Source organism: Cupressus sempervirens, chromosome 10, assembly GCF_028749045.1.
Source record: "Cupressus sempervirens isolate cs-2001-9-10 chromosome 10, ASM2874904v1, whole genome shotgun sequence".
Taxonomy (NCBI): Eukaryota; Viridiplantae; Streptophyta; class Pinopsida; order Cupressales; family Cupressaceae; genus Cupressus; species Cupressus sempervirens.
In genome coordinates, this window is record NC_143127.1 from 726,001,864 (window position 1) to 726,016,538 (window position 14,675).

A 14,675-nucleotide genomic window follows, 5' to 3' on the forward strand; every position below is an offset into this window, starting at 1 on the left:
TCTTGGAGTTTCCTTGCACTTTCCATTCTTTCATTGTTCAGGTGCTCAATCTCTCATCCCATGCATTCTCATCTTGCCTATGTTATGAACCTCATCAACACCCAAGACCTCACAAATTTCTGCCAACTAAGTCCAACGTAGGGAAAACTATACAACAGGAAGCTTATGTATCAAACCTTTCTTTTAATATGCACTGTAAAAGGTTACGACAGTAGGTATATATATTGTTATCCAAGGTAGGATTTAGGTTCACTGCAATCAATTGTTGAAGGTGATTTGCTTGATGGTTTGCCAATTGAATGTAATGTTGCTTCTATCTACCTCTTCATGTGCTGATTGTATACACATTTTGCCTTGCTTTCACTAACAGGAACCAGAATTTGAAGCAGCAAGCACAAATAAGAGGAAGAGAAAAGGTATGCATTTCTGGCTGCCCATTCAGAAAGATGAATATTGATGTTGTGATTTGACTTATATCAAAGCTCAATTATTTCCCAAATTTACATGTTTTTTGTATAGTTCGATATATTTCCCTGTATGGAAACCAGAAAGTGGATGTGTGTGTGTGTGCGCGCGCGTGCGCACATATGTATGTATGTCTGTTTATGTTTTAAATCTATTTTTTGCAGCACTCTATATAGGATTTTAAAGTATCGTGTTAAATATATTGCACTAAATCTACTGATGATGAATGACATAATCAAGCATATTACAAGATATATTTATTATTTTTTAAATCTTGTGATCGTGATAAATATGCTTTCTCAACATTACAGTAGGTATGTTTTACAGTAAGCTATATTACTATGTAACGAAGTCTTCCTTCTTTGAGATGCTTTCCTTGAAAGCATAGGAAGAGAAAAACTATTATTTTTGTAAAGATGGGGTTTCCCATGAAGCACTCTTGAGATGAAGGATCTTATTTTGGAATTACAGGTGCAAGAATGAAGGAATTCAGTATCTAAAGCACATAAGTAATACTCTAAGGGCCCGTTTGGTTGTTGCCATAGGAATTGAAAATTAGAATAGAAAAATGGAATGGGAATGGAAATGGGAAATGGGAATAGAAAAGGGCAATTTCAATCCTGTTTGGTTCACCTAGAATTCGATTGGGAATATGTTAATCCATTGTTTGGTTGTACAAAAATGGAATAGAAATAAGGTTAAGTTTTGTATTTTAAAAATATTTCCCTTAAATTTTTTTGTTCTAATTTATTGTTTTTTGTTTTTTTTTTTCAATAATCGTAAAAAGGTTAATTTATTTCATTTTTATTTTATTCTTAGTTACCGGTTCGAGTTTAGTTCGAAATACGGGTTTGAAGAACCTGTTCGTCGGTACGAAATTTTTTTGGAAAGGGTTTTGGGTTTGTTCGTACAAAAAACATGTAAAAATTATAAAAAATCATATATATACATATTTATGAAGCTTAGAAGCATAGAGTATCATAAAATCACATGGCTTAAACTAAGTTAATTATTTAAACAACAAAAACACCATAGGCATAAACTTTAGACACGTAAGTTGTAATCATAGCATCATGAATAAAGATCACACCATCATATATTTCAATTCTCAAGTTCAACATCAAAGATTCAAAACATTAAAACTTAAAAGCTTGAAGTAAATTATTATCCATGGATCATAGTAGGAAGTTCAAGTATCATTGTTTCAACTTCAAGTCGAGTAATCATAATGTATAAAATTTTAATATTCATCTTCATCATCATCATCATCTTCTTCTTCTTCTTCTCATATTCTTCTTCTTCTTCTTCTTCTTGTAGTCCTTCCGCATTAGTTGACTCAGCAATAGAGTTAAGGCCAATGGGATCGACACTAAGAACAATAGTATGGGCATCAAAATCTTTAAAGTCTTCAATTGTAAGCCGAGAAGGAGAAATATCCAAGTCCGCCAACTCTGCATCTACATCCCACCTCTTTGTCTCCCCTTTTTTGTATTCTTTAGTCTTGTGCGAGAGGAGACGCAAGTTGTAATGCACATACACCTAGTTTTCCGCTCATTTTGATTGTAACCTATTGTGCTTCACTGAATGGATGAAAGAATATGTGCTCCAATTTCTCTCTAAAGCGGATGAACTAGCAATCTATGAAGACATGACATGTAAACAATTAAAATAAAATTTAAATTGTGTAACTTGAATCCTAGAATTTCTAACAATTTTTTTAGACGAAGGAAACTAATAACAATTTTTTAAAAATTAAACTTACTTGTGATATCACTTTGATTGCAAGGGGCTGCAACCTTTGAAATCTTGGGCCATGGAGGTACCACCAACTATGAGCATCTTTCCTAAACAGATGACGAAGAGCACCATTACTTAAATTTTTTGCTTCCACAAATTGTGTGAACTAATCCGTAATCAAATCCCGCACTTCATCATTAGGAAAGAGTCTTTCAAATGCTGCATTGTATCCATCAGACACTTCTATGTCTCTATAGGTAGGTTAGTATATTGGGTGATATAGTATTTGGGCATCAATGCATAGGCAAGCAAATGTAGAGGAGTGTTCATTTTGTTCCATCTTTCTATAACAATTGATCGCAATTGTTTGAAGGTCCCTTGAGGATCTTGTTCCTTTTCATTTACAATTTGCTTGATCTTCTCAAGCATTGAGTCTATGCCATCATAGATCTCTCCAAGACTAGGCCTATCCATGTCTGCGTATCTAAGTGAGATTAATGAGATATTCCACACGTTCCCACCAATTTTCATCCAATATCCTCCTCCTTATTGTGGTTGCCCTCTCAGTATTGCTTTGCCGCCATAAGCCCAATTGTTGCCGGTTACCATATTGGTAAGTGCCTCTTTCACTTGCATAAGTCGTTTGAAGAAAATTACATTTGATGCAAAACGTGTCTTAGCAACCTTTAACATAAAGTAGAGCAAAAACAATACAAATTGTTAGATACATACTTGATAAAAGAATAGACATCATTACATAATCAAAAAATCAGAAATTGTAAGATACTATTTTTTAAAAATTAACTAACTTGAGTTCAAGTTTACTTACCTTTAGCAGCTCCAAATGTGAGAACATTCTGAATATCCCTTGAGTCATGTGGTGGTTTGTGATGAACATCTGGATGTCCTCAGCTTCTGCATACATCTCCTTGATCCACTAAACACCCTTCCCAATCTTTTGTAGCCTAATATTGAATGAATGAACTGCACAAGGTGTCCAGAAAATATGGTGGTATCTCTCTTCAACCAACAAACCAACAACTCTACTATTTTTTGCATTATTTGTTATGACTTGGACAACGTTTCTTGCACCCACTTGTTCAATGGCCTCAATTAGGATATTAGCAATGAATGACCCATCTTTTACATGCCCCTCACAATCCACTACTTTCAAAAACATTGCCCCTTTAAGGGACACCGCCAAAACATTGATCAATGGACGATTTCTAGGATCTTTTCACCCATTTGAAACAATTGTTACCCTTGTCTCAATCCACAAATCCTTGATGGGCTTCAATTGCTCATCAATCAACTTGACCTCGTCATCCAACAAGGTGGTTCGTACTCTCTCAAAACTGGGGCCTGAATACCTTGCAGGTGCTTTATTAGCACTTCTCAACATCTGCTTGAACTATGGAGAGCGAACAAGATTACATTTCCATACAAGCATCTTGCCTCATCAATGTTGGCAATTTCCCTACTTTGATTTTGAAATGCAGTTTCAAGTGGTCCCTTTCTTTTGTGTTGAATGGGTGCTTCATTTTGAGAATCAGGGGCAGCTGAGGAAGTATAGAAGGGGTGATTTTCTATCACAACATTTGGGGTGGATTTCATTCCTTTTGTTCTTTTCTTATTCATATTGCCATCAATGGTATTTTGCCTAAGTTCCTCTCTCTTTCCAGCTCGCTCATGCTCTTCAATATGTTTTAATACTATTGAGTTTGGCACAGGTGCATTTTTTTTCTTGGACACTTGTTCACTCCTCTACTAGGGTATCCACACAAATGACCCACCACACGATAATATGAACTATTTCTTTCTACATCACAACCCCGACATTTCCAATGTAAGCCACCACCTCCTGGAAGAGGTTCTAGAATAGCCACATACTTCCACAAAGGAGAATTAGATGTGGGTTCTTTTCTTTGTGGGATATTGGCATTGCCTATTGAGGAATATGTAGATCCCTTTGAAGCTCCTTTTCCTATGATAAGAAATTGTGTACATATTGATCTGGGCAGCCCAAATTCGCTCGAGTTCGAATTCTGGGTTATGGGTTCGAACCAGCCTAGGTAAATTCGAATCTTGGTCGAACTGGATCCAAACATCAGACCGGTTTGAACCCAGGCAAGGTTCTTGGGCCAATATGGTGAACCCGAGTAACTAAGATTTTATTCGTTGAAGTTAATGAGAAGTATAATTTATTTCATTTTTTTAACAAATAGATATAATAAAAAAATGTTAAAATGTTAAAATAAAAGGAAAAAAGAAAAAAAGAAAAAAAGAACAAAAGCTCATTAAACTAGTAAAATATGTTCATTTATATACGAAAACACCCAAAATTAGTCTTCATGATAATACTTGAAAAAATTATGCGCACGCAATCACAATGGATTTGAGAAAATCATACAATTTGAAAAAAATCAGATTGGGAATAGGAATGGCCTATTCCAATAACAGATTTTTTTGGCATAGACATATGCTCATTTTAGGGGCAAAATTGGAATATGTCTTCCTATTCCCAATTCTGATTGAGCGTACCAAACAGCGAATATAAAACATATTCTAATTTTCTCTTCCTATTCCTGTCCTATTCCAGCACAACCAAATGGGCGCTAAATGAGGATGATCCTTTTCCCTTTGCGTGGCAGTTATGGTATGTGTTCAATGCCTATTATTATTATTTTAGATAATATGGTTTATTAGATTGTGTATCAATCATTTGTCAGTTTTGGGTAGTTGTAAGAGTTTGTTGGTTGACTTTTATGATCTTCTTGGCAATCATCAGGTTCTTGAAAGAGGCATTGTACCATTAAGGGGGAGGGTGTGGTCATGTCTGATCCTTGGCCAGCTATCTCTGGTTTATTTCTGTAATAATTCCTTGTACCAATAAAGTTATCTTTTACATCTTTGTTTGATATACATTGTATTTTATCATGATTTCAAGCAAGGTTGTGCTTCGTGAAACTCAAGCAAGATATCAACTCGGTCAATCCAATTTTTTTGAAAAACTTGGAATTGTCAAAAACTAGGCAAAAAAATCAGATATTTTATCAAACAGTTGAAAACTTATATTTTCTTAAAATATTCTTAAAACCACACACCTTAAGTAATTAATCAAATTGAGTTTAATACATAACAATCAGAATCCAGCAAATAAACATAGAATCATATACCAAAAAAACAAGAGTTGTATTTGAATAACATTGAGTTCAATGAATATAGAAGTCAAACTCCATAAATTACAACTTTTGAATACATATTAAGTTCAAATTCGGTATCAATAGGCTTTAGAGAAACTAGCAAATAATAAACTATTATAATTAGAAAGCATATAATAAATAACACTTTAGTACAGTTATAAAAATTAGAGAATCAAATCAATATTAATTGATATAAATTCATGAATCATAAATCTGTATTTACTAACAATCAATCTATATTTGTAAATTAACTAATATGAAAAAAAAGGGGTAAAAATTTATTTAATCAAAACCAAGTTACAAAACAAAGATCGAAGGCCCAAAACAACACTACATACTCCTGTCCTCCAGTAACATCTGATCAATGATCTCACAATACTCAAAAGGTAACTCATCCCTACCATTAATATCCCATCTACCCACATACTCTGAAGCCCACTTTGCCAGGAAATCCACCACTCTGTTTCATTCGTGAGGGATATAACGAAAGGAGACAGAGTCCGAGGAACTACAAAGAGTAAGAGTTTGTCTGGCCAAAGAGGCAAGTTGCCAACTAACATCTTCCAATCTCTGGTTATTCAACATATCCACAACAATCTGAGAGTCAGACTCACAGAGGATCTTCTGCCACCCTAATGAGCATCCTCGCTCAATAGCAACCTTAATAGCCAGGGCCTCCATTAGATTATTAGAATGTTGACCCTTGTAAACAGAGAGGAGAAAAACTGCACCACCATCATCGCCTCTACCAATAGCCCAAATACGAGCATGACCAGGGTTCCCCTGCGAAGACCCATCTGTATTGATCTTCAAGAACCCAGTCAGGGGAGGAGACCACCTCCCATCTCTACTCACCCATTGCTTACCATGGCTCGGTCTTTTTTCGGGAATGCATCCCCTACAACTATCTCCCAGGTTCAGATTCCTCACAATAGCTTGATCCCCAGGATCTATATTAACATACATATCACACTTAGCATAAATCGTCTCCTGGAGCCTATTAAGAATTAGCTTCCACAATTGGGAGCTTCCAAGTTTGGAACCACAAAAGATTCTGCGATTCCTTTCTAGCCAAAGGTTCCATAGAATGAAGATCGGACCAACCAACCAAGCGGCCTGTAAGAAAGAAGTCTTCGCTGGAGGTCTGCCCAAGCTTTCCTAGAAGTCAATAAGAGAAGTAGCATGAATACAACCATGACACTAGGCCTCCCACCATCGATGCCATATCTCTCTCAAAAAGGGACAGAGAAAAAACAAGTGGGAGACACACTCCTTATTGTGCAAACAAAGATCGCAAACTGAAAGTCCTTGAAAACCTCGTTTGTGAAGATTCTCCCAAGTGAGGCATTTCTTCTGAGCCAACAACCATAAGAAAAAGTTACACTTGGGCCACGAAAATCTGCTCCAAACCTTCTTCCACCAGTGCACTTCAGCCAAACCATGAAGGTTCTTGTCGAGAATAGTATAGCCTTGAGCCACTGTGAATTTACCTTTTGGACTTGGACTCCAAGCCAAGTTGTCCCTCCCACTGAGAGAGCTGCAAAACCTATCCTCCAGAACTCTAGAGAGAAGGGCTCGGTCCTCATCAGAGCCACCCATCGGCCACTCTTGAGAATCCTTCCAGCAAGTCATCTCAACTTGCCCCAGGCGCTTGACAGCCTTAAAATGCTCCACCTTAACCCATCCAGCATTAATAAAAGTTTGAGAGAGGGGGAGAAGCTGGGGAAAACTAGAAAGAATGGGAGGATAACCATTCCACAAGTCCTGCCAAAACAGAATATCCGAGCCTTTGTTACAAATCCAGAAGAGCCCTGTTGATGTGTGTTTTATGATTCACCAAACAGTGGAACAAAATACCGAAATATCTTATCCTCTCTTGAATAAAGTCTTGTGTATGCTAAGATTGCTAGAAGATCATACAATGACTTCAAGGTTCCTTTAATGCCAGGTCTTGACTGTGGATAAGATCGGTGGTTAATGTGATTTGCTGATGATCACAAGGGGCCTTACGTGTTTATTCATATTCATTTCAAGCCATATTGGATGAAGGAGCTATCTGACATGTGTGACAAGTCTTCACGTGTTCATAAGTGTCTTTAAACAAGGTTGGCCAATAATACCCCGCTCTTGATATTTGATGAGCCATAGCCAAACCACTTCCATGACTGGTTCCATATTTACTATGAAAATGCTCAATGATGTGTCCAGCCTCTTCCTTTCCAACACATCTCAAATACACCCCATCATGATTCTTTCTATATAGCACAGATCCTTGAAGCATAAAATTTTGACTCTTCATTCTCAATGAACGCTTTTGAATAGACTTCAAGTGTGATGGAGACTTATGGTTCAACAAATAATGAACAATATCATCATACCACTCAACCGGGGATACTTCTTCTAACGCATATACTTGTTGTACTAACCCGGGACCAGTTGTAGACAGGGTTTGGGCTAGAGCTTGTCCTCGTACCAACTTCATTGGTTGTATCTCCATGTCATATTCTTGAATAATTGCCATCCACTTTCCTCTTCTTTCTCCCAATTCATTCTGCATTAGCAAAGTCTTTACTGCTGCATCAAGAACTATTGCATAAACCTTGCTTCTTAGGATGTAATGTCGGAATTTCTTTATTGCTTTCACCAAAGTATAAGCTTGTTTTTCAACATTCGGATATCTCAATTCTGCATCTTTCATGGGTGAACTCATGAATGCAATAGGATGTTCATCCTGATCATCTGCCTTCTGGGTGAGGATAGTTGCACAAGTGTGTTCTGAGGCAAAAGAATATATATAAAAAGGCTTGGTGTAGAAAGTTGGGATTGATTCCACTTCAGACTGACAAGAAAGTCACACAATTGGATAAAACTGAAGTCCCAGTCGTGGGAGAGTTGAATAATATTCACATGCAATTGGCCTCTGATCCATGTGTTCAAAGTTGTATTGACATATCTGTTGTGGATATTCCTGAAGGGTATGGCATGCTTCTTAGTAGAGATTGGGCAAGGAAATTGAATGGTTATATTGCAACGGACTTTTCACACATGTGGCTCCCATGGAAGGGAATTCCCAATCCGATAAGGATAGAGAGCACTCCAAGGCTCCGGTTGTTGATCACTGAGTATGGTGAACACAATGAGATCTTGTTTATGGAAACCACTTTGGGATCATATATTCCCAAAACTGGAGAGGTTTTAATGTTGCAAGGTTACAATCAAGGGGGATGTTCTGATGTGACTCCAACTTTCGCTAAGGTACCAATTATGGATAATTCAGAACCATCGCTGAATGAAGGAATGTTTGAGAATTTTAGGAATTTTGTCCTAAAAAGCATTAAGCAGGAAGTTGAACTAGGAAAAGGTGCATCCATTCAAAATATGTTGTTACCCAATTGGTGTAGAATACATGATGCTTTTCATTCTGAGATATCATGCACCATGTGCAAAGAAGCAATTGCACAAGTTTCCAAACTGGTTCCACAAGCATGGATAGCAGAAAATGTGGTCAAAATGAACTCATCTTGTATGAAAATTTTAGACCCACAGCAAGAAAGAATTCGAGAAGGTGAAATAGGACAAGAAGAACATCAAAAAGAATCCGAGGATTCAAAGATAAAATCACCCGTGGAATATGAAAATGATCAAGTATGGACTCTATCCTTTGATGGATCCAAATCAAAGAAAGGTAGTGGAGCTGGTGTTGAACTCATCAGCCCAATTGGAGAAACATATTTGGCATCACATGGGTTGCAGTTCCCTTGTACTAATAATGTGGCTGAGTATGAATCATTGGTCATTGGATTGCTCCTCGCTATCCAAAAGGGTGCCAAAATCCTACATGTACGTGGAGATTCAGACATAGTCATTGGACAGGTACGCAAGAAATATACATGCCATGATAAAAGATTGGGTCGGTATTGCAATAGAGTTTGGGACCTAATCGAAAGCTTTGATGCTTTCAATATTAAAAGGATAAGTCGAACAAGCAATCCAGTAGCAAACTCTTTGGCTCAATTTGCAAGTTCATTAGAACCATTAGCCATGGATTGTGTGAAGAAATTTACAGTTGAGCTGACTTCAGTGCCATCAGTTCCTGACAACATCACAAATTTTCAAGTGTTTGAAGATGACAAGCATATTTTTGATTTTTTGACAAGCTCGAGGGTATTTGAAGCACAAGTCATAGATGAAGGAGAACAACAACAAGCTCAATTTGAAATCGATGAGATTATGAGTTTAAGGACAAATACCATTCCAGAAGGAATGATTGAACTAGAGAGAATTTTTGATGCCGACAGACTAAGTTCCCTCAAGTACCAAAGTACTGAAGGAGGGGAATGTGAAAAGGTGAGCTTGGGAACGAGAGAAAATGTCAAGAATGTATTTATTGGGAAAGTTTGTACCCCCGCAGAAAAGGAAGAAATATTGAAGCTTATGAAGGAATTCCCTGACGTGATTGCTTGGGGATATGAAGATCTAAAGACATATGAGACGTCTCTCATTACACATACTATTCCACTAAAGCGAAACAGTAAACCATTTAGACAAAGGCAGAGACCAATGAATCCATTGTTAGAACCACTAATACATCAAGAAGTGAAGAAGTTATTGTCAGCAAGGATTATATTCCCAATTCGACACTCAACGTGGGTCGCCAACCTTGTACCTGTTAGAAAGAAGAATGGAGAGAAAAGGTTGTGCGTGGACTTTAGAAATCTCAACAGAGCTTCAGAGAAGGATAATTATCCAGTGCCGTCATTAGATGAAGTGATACAAGTTGTTAACGGTTCTCAAATGATGTCATTTTTAGATGGTTATTCTGGATATAACCAAGTGATGGTAGAAGAAGAAGATAGACTAAAGATGACATTCACAACAAAATGGGGTACATTTGCTTATAGAAGAATGCCTTTTGGTTGTATCAATGCAGGAGCCACTTTTCAAAGGGCCATGGATTATGCTTTCAGAGACTTGGTAAAGAAGTGCATCATCATTTACATGGATGATCTCACAGTATTCTCTCGACGCAGGGAAGATCACATCAGTGATTTGAGGAGAATCTTCCAAAGATGTAGAAGATATGGGATTTCCTTGAATCCAAAGAAATGCATGTTCGCTGTCACTGAAGGGAAATTGTTAGGACATGTAATATCAGAACGAGGAATCTCAATTGATCCTGAGCGCATTGAGGCAATATCAAAGATAGGATTGCCAGCTAGTCAGAAAGAATTAAAGTCATTCTTTGGGAAAATTAACTTTGTAAGGAAGTTCATAACTGGATTCGTAGAGATAGTAAGGCCATTAAATGACATGCTGAAGAAAGGAGCAAGGATAGATTGGACACCTACAACAAAAAAGGCATTCGAAGAAATCAAGCAAGCAATTGTGGATGCTCTTGTTTTGTTGAGTCCTGACTACACCAAGCCTTTTTATATATATTCTTTTGCCTCAGAACACACTTGTGCAGTTATCCTCACCGAGAAGGCAGATGATCAGGATGAACATCCTATTGCATTCATGAGTTCACCCATGAAAGATGCAGGATTGAGATATCCGAATGTTGAAAAACAAGCTTATGCTTTGGTGAAAGCAATAAAGAAATTCCGACATTACATCCTAAGAAGCAAGGTTTATGCAATAGGTCTTGATGCAGCAGTAAAGACTTTGCTAATGCAGAATGAATTGGGAGAAAGAAGAGGAAAGTGGATGGCAATTATTCAAGAATATGAGATGGAGATACAACCAATGAAGTTGGTACGAGGACAAGCTCTAGCCCAAACCCTGTCTACAACTAGTCCCGGGTTAGTACAACAAGTATATGTGTTAGAAGAAGTATCCCCGGATGAGTGGTATGATGATATTGTTTGTTATTTGTTGAACCATAAGTCTCCATCACACTTGAAGTCTGTTCAAAAGCGTTCATTGAGAATGAAGAGTCAAAACTTTATGCTTCAAGGATCTGTGCTATATAGAAAGAATCATGATGGGGTTTATTTGAGATGTGTTGGAAAGGAAGAGGCTGGACACATCATTGAGCATTTTCATAGTGAATATGGAACCAGTCATGGAAGTGGTTTGGCTATGGCTCATCAAATATCAAGAGCAGGGTATTATTTGCCAACCTTGTTTAAAGACACTTATGAACACGTGAAGACTTGTCACACATGTCAGATAGCTGCGACACGTGAAAGAAATCTTGCTATGCCATTATAACCTATTATTGAAGTGAAACCGTTCGCAAAATGGGGGTTAGATATCATCGGTCCCGTCAATCCACCATCATCAGGACACCACCAGTATATATCCTGAATGCTACATACTATTGCACTAGATGGACTGAGGCTCAATCACTGAAAAATTGTACAACGGAGGTTGTTATCAAATTTCTTGAAGAAAATATCATTACCAGGTTTGGATGTCCCCATGCATTTGTATGTGATAATGGGCCAGCATTTAGATTGTTGAAGTTCTCAAACTGGGCATTTGACTATGGGATCACACTAAACTTTTCATCAAACCGCTATCCGCAAGGGAATGGATTGGCAGAATCAACAAACAAAAATCTATTGAGTGCAATGAAGAAGTTATTAGACAGTAACCCTAGAGATTGGCATACACAACTGAGATTCGCACTTTGGGCGGATAGGATCAGAATAAAGAGTTCTTTGGGGACATCTCCATATCATTTGGTCTACGGACAAGATCCAGTTTTTCCTATCCAATTGAAGATTCCAACACTACGATTCATGCAAGATTTTATGGAAGGAGAAGATAGAGTGCAGACACGTTTGACCCAATTATTGCACTTGGAAGAGAAGAGGGACGAAACATTGGAAAAGTTTGCTAAACATCGAGGAGTTGTTAAGAGATGGTTTGACAAAATGGCAAAGGTTAAAGAATATCGAATTTCAGATTTGGTACTTCGCTGGGATAAGGCACATGAAAAGAAAGGTGGACATGACAAGTTTGATAATCTATTGAAAGGTCCTTATCAGATTTCTGAAATTTTGGGAGATAATGCATTCAAGCTTAAGACTCTAACAGGAAAGGAAGTCCAATTGCCTATCAATGGGCAATTCCTCAAGCATTATTTCTGCCCTTAGGTTTTCTTTGTGAAGCCTAACTTGTACATAGTTAGTTTAGGTTTTCCTTTGTGGTGTGTTTTTGTTTTTGTTTTTCCTTTTTTTTAGTTAGGTGGGCGTTTTGGTTTGTCTCCCCTCTCTTGGTTAGGAGTTTTGGCTTTGCGTAGTTTAGGTTTCTTTCCCTTTTTTGTTTTGTTTTCTTTTTCCCTAGGTTGTCTTCCTTGGGTGGTTCAGTTTTCTCTCTTCTTTTGGTTTGGCTTCGGTTTTGGCTTTTGCTAGGTGGCTCATAGCTGTGAGAATCTCCTTTTTGCAAGTGGAGTGGTGTCATGATTTGGTTACTTCATCTGAAGACTTCACTGAGTTTTGTTTATTTCATTTCTTGGATAATTGTTATGAAGAGCATTAAAATCTCGGCTATCCTTCATATATTTTCAATAGGTTAGAAAACATACTTGACTCAGAAGGTTAATCATACATTGTGTCTTGAGGCATGAACTCTGAGGTTGCCACATATTTCGCACTCTTAACTATTGCTCTAAGTCCATTTATGTGTCTTTGGAAAGGTCATGACTTGTGAAAATTTTAAAATCTTGCTTCAGCGCCACTGTAACTCCTAAACCCATGGTAAGCTTCATTGCTTACAAGCCAAGAGAAAAGAGAGAAATGAAATACAAGAAAAAGAAAAAGAGAAAAATGATGAAATAATGAGATTGGCTTTGGGGGTACGCGGAAATCTCCATAGGTGTTCTAAAGAATAATTCGCCGGAAGTGGAGCAATCTCTGTTGGTTTTACAGCGACAACTCCGTCAGGGCTATGGACGCCTGACTGGCAGCGGGGCAATGTCCAGGATGCTTTTGAAGTCAAGAGGAATCAATGACTTGTCATGATTAATCCTAGGATTTCTGAGTGGTCTTGTTGAGATGGAATTAATATAAATTGCACACACTCAGGTTGTCGCAGAGCAAATGTGTTTTTGATCCAATATATGATTATTCTCCCCTTTTGAGCTTGTTTTCTCTCTTATTGATAACGTAAGATTGAGAAACCAGAGATTCTGAGTTCGGATTAAGTCTTATCCTTGAAATGCTTGTAACATTTCACTCGTGGAGTTGCCAGATGTTGTGACCGCCAGTCACCATCGCTCCAGCCGGGGGCCCCCTTTCTGTTTTAAAAAAAAACTTTTGCCAGCTTTTGCGGAGCGCAAGACTGAAGGAGACAAGGATTTAATCCCATTTAGGAAATATGCCAGCTGTTCTTGAAAATGTGGAGCGCAGTTTTCAGGAAATGAAGGATTTTATCCTTCATTCCTTAAAAAGCTCGCTCCCTAAAATTTCGGAGCGCAATTTTCAGGAAATGAAGGAAGGAAATGAAGGAAAGAAATGAAGGATTTTTTCCTTCATTCCTTAAAAAGCTTGCTTCCTAAAATTCCGGAGCGCAATTTTCAGGAAATGAAGGAAGGTTTTGATGAAGGATTCTATCCTTCATTCCTTAAAAAGCCCGCTCCCTAAAATTCCAGAGCTCAATTTTCAAGAAATGAAGGAAAGAAATGAAGGATTTTATCCTTCATTCCTTAAGAAGCCCGCTCCCTAAAATTTCGGAGCGCAGTTTTCAAGAAATGGAGGAATGTTTTGATGAAGGATTCTATCCTTCATTCCTTGAAAATCCCGCTTTCATAAAACAACAAGCGCAAGTCAGTAGGAGTGAAGGAAATATTATGCAAAGGAAAAATCCTCAATTCTGAAAAAGCCCGCTCTTGTAAATTGGTTAAAAAATCATGAAAAGCGGAAAATTGAAAATTTTGCAAAAAAAATCAGAAAATTTAGAGGAAGGATGAATTTTCTTATGAAGTGAAAGTTGGATTCAGAGAGGAAAAGCGAAAAAATGATTTTCCTTAAAAAGATTTTTTTTGGATTTACATTAAAAAATTAAATATTAGTTTACTAATATTTAATTTGATTTTTTTTGAATAATAATCCAAAAAAATAAAAATGGAGAAAAGGTTGCAAATAAATTTGATTTTTCATTTAAAAATGGAAGTTAATTAAATATTGATTTTTTTATTGATATTTAATTAATAAAGCTAAAAAAAAATCAAAATAGAAATACTTAGCTTCATCATGAAGTTAAGAGCATTAAAGATAGCAACTTTTTGAATCAAGCAGCAAAAAGGCGACAAGTGGCACAAAA

General features: G+C 37.2%; 1 pseudogene across 1 annotated transcript in view; it reads left to right on the plus strand.

Annotated features, from left to right (window-relative positions):
- The window catches only part of LOC149535879 (putative DEAD-box ATP-dependent RNA helicase 29), an 86,252-nt pseudogene that overhangs the window by 12,170 nt on the left and 59,407 nt on the right, over positions 1-14,675 (plus strand). The window contains exon 5 of the transcript XR_016356734.1: positions 371-416. The product of XR_016356734.1 is annotated as a putative DEAD-box ATP-dependent RNA helicase 29 (transcript). The remainder of the gene's footprint in view (positions 1-370; positions 417-14,675) is intronic.